Genomic DNA, 3390 nt, shown 5'->3' with positions numbered 1-3390 from the left:
CCCTCCAGGTTTTCTGTGTGCTATGGCTTTGGGTTCATTCCCCACTAGCACCCGCGAGCATTACAATTCTCTTTTTACCGCTTGATATCATTGGAACTTTAAAGTGGTTAAAGCAAGTTCAAAAGACAAAGCATAACCGTTGTTTAAATTTTTATTTCCTAAATCAATAGTACACATGAAAATAAGCAACTTTGTAATATACACTACTCAAAAAGTTAAGCATATTTAGCCTTCATGTGAAATTTCAGCACAATCCCAAAATGCCCTTTGACCTTTTCAGGTGAAGTTAATGTGATCTTCTCAACTTTTGACTGCACATGTCCAACTGTTCAGTGTTTCAGTACTTTTTGCACAACTTGATGTTCTCTAACAAGGAGCTTAATGGAAAAATTCACATCAGGTCTTTGATCCATGAATCACCCAATAAATTACAGGGTTCAATTATAATTGGTTTTAAACAGTCCTCCTCATCATGCTGTTCAGATTTTGACATCATGAGACTCAGACGACACCAAACAATTCATCTACAGTACCTCACCATTGTGAGGCTTCAAGCAAGATGTTCTCAGGCGGAACAGAGTGTCATAAGCAGGTTTCAACAGAGATACAATGAGACTGGAAGAGTCACAGAAAGGCATAGAAGTGGATATCCTATCCCACACTGATGACCACTTCATTGTGAACAATGACTTTTGGAACTAGATGATGAATGTCACACAACTGCAGGCAGATTTAAGGGAAGTGAGAGGCACCCAAGTGTCATGTCAAACCATTTGAAGCCGTTTACATCAGAGTGGTCTGCATGCCCGACAACCTGCAAGGGTACCTGACGACAGCATCAGGCACAGGCATCATCATCTTGCTGGAAGAGGGACCAGTGGACCTCAGTGGTGTTCTCTGATGAAAGTTGATTCACGCTGAGCAGAAATGTTGACCTACAATGATGTTGGAGACGTCAAGGAGAGCGCAATACATCAGCCACTTGTGTCACTAGATGAGCCTTTGGGCTTGGTGGTATTACAGAGTAAAAAGTGTGTTTAGTCAATACAGGACTGCCCTACACTTTGTGAATAGTACAGTGACAAGCACCTACTGCTTGAATAACCTCATTAATCCAGTCATTGTGCCTCTGCTTGAATAACAGAGCCCTAATTTCATCTTCATGGACGAAAATGCTCCAGGTCGCATCATTAGGAAATGGTTGCTGGAGTGGGGTACCTCAAATGGAGTGGCCTAAACTTTCTCAAAACCTAAAGGATCAGCTGAGTCGCCATGTAGAGGCTCGAAACTCTGTACCTCAGAGACCTGAGAGCCACCCTTCATGAAGAGTAGGATGTCATTCCTCAGCAGATAATAACTCCTCTTGTGAACAGCATGAGAAGTCATTGTCAACCTGTAATTGATGCTCAAGGCCACATAAATTATTGAGACATTGACATTATTTTTTTGGGGGTATACCCACCACTGTTGTTGGCTTTTGTTTCAATAAATTGTTTGAGATGAAGAAATGACCATTGCATGGTTCTACCTAAATGCTGTACTTTCATTATAAAATATCACTGTAGCTTGAACTTTTAACATTATAGGCTAAGTTCACATTTCTGTTGTTTTTCATCAGTCACATGCGTTGCTTGACGCATGTGACTGATGCGCCGTACAACGGATGACAAAGAACAGAATTCTTTGTCGGACTCCGTTGTGTGGGGGGGGGGGGGGCGGAGCGCAGGGGGGCCTTGGCGCTGAGGACGTCAGTGCCGCGGGGACTGCAGGGCTGGGGACAAGTGTGTGTGAGTGTTTATGAGTGTAAGTGTGTGAGTGTGTACACATGCGGAGTGCGGGAGGGGGCGGAGCCGAGCGGGAAAGTGTCGGCCTCCTTGCACACGTATCCAGGGTAAATATTGGGTAACTAAAAGCAAAGCACTTTTTGCTTGGTTACCCGATATTTATCTTGGTTACCAGCATACACCGCTTAGCGCTAGCTCCCTGCACACGTAACCACTGTAAATATTGGGTAACTAACCAAAGCGCATTGCTTGGTTACCCGATGTGTATCCTGGTTACGGGGGCAGGGAGCCAGAGAGCGCATGCGCAGCAATATCCTACGGATTGCGCTGCTCAAAAAACATTACAGGCTGCGTTGCTTCTGCCCAGCGGTCAGTTAAAAAACGACTGACCGCGACACAGCGGATGCAATGCAGCATCATCAGTCGCAATCCGTTGCTAATAGAAGTCTATGGGGAAAAACAGGATTCCTGCAAAATATTTTGCAGGATACCGTAATTCCTCAAGGCGACGGATTGTGACTGATGCAAAACAACGGAAGTGTGAACTTAGCCTAACATAAGTTTCACCCGAAAGCCAAATATCCCTAACTGTCTGAGTAGTGTATCTTAGACAAATTTGCTTCTTTCTCTGCCAAAATTGAGCAGTCATTAGCCAAATTCTCAATTTGGAGGTAAAATCTGTATTCAGTGAAGACTTTTCCATTACTGAGATAGGAGATAGCAGCGGTTACTGATGACACTCTATGTAGATAGAAGAGGAAGGAGGTGGTAGAGCTCTGCCTCTAACTCCTCCCTCCTCCCGTTATAGAATGTCATCAGTAACAACTCTGCCATCTTCTCTCTCAGTAATGGGAAAGTCTTCACTGAAAAAAGCAAAATTTGTCTGATAAGCTATATTACATAGTTGCTTATTTTCATGTGTATTATTGAAGAAATACAAATTATACTTTGATATATACACAGCAAGTTCATTCTTTTGAGTGTTTATTGGGTGCCTTTTCTGGTGGGTTTTTGGATTGAACCTACATGAAAAATATGCAAACTGTCTCTTCAGTGAGCATGTAGACGAACTCTAGTGCCACCCATTGGAGGTAACAATCCTAAAAGTCAAAAGTGACCCTTTAATCAGCTTTGTCATATGACTTAGGTTTTATGTCAGATCAGAACCTCAATTTTCAGACACCGAGTTTCAGGATGGTTGTCCCTTATCAGTGCAAAATATGAGATCTGATCTGGCTGTGTGAGAGGCTAAGACTGGGTCTACAGGGGAAGCTATTATTCTTGCGGATACTGACACACCATTCCAGCATGCCAGTAGTGAGGTGACTAAGCCGCAATGCTTCTCTGGGAAATATGCAAATTGTCTCTTCAGTGAGGAAGACGATGAACTCTAGTGCCACCTATTGGAGGGTAGACAAGGGACAACCATCCCGAAACACTGTGTCTGCAAATAGAATTTATGCCAGATCACTAACTCTAAGTCATATGACAAGGCTCATTAAAGGGTTACTTTTGACTTTTAGAATTGCTACTTCCAATAGGTGGTACTAAGTTTGTCTACTTCCTCACTGAAGAAACAATTTGCATATTTCCCAGAGGAGCATTG

The sequence above is a fragment of the Anomaloglossus baeobatrachus genome, chromosome 1 (genome assembly GCF_048569485.1).
Source record: "Anomaloglossus baeobatrachus isolate aAnoBae1 chromosome 1, aAnoBae1.hap1, whole genome shotgun sequence".
NCBI lineage: Eukaryota > Metazoa > Chordata > Amphibia > Anura > Aromobatidae > Anomaloglossus > Anomaloglossus baeobatrachus.
Note: the sequence above shows the minus strand (reverse complement) of the source record.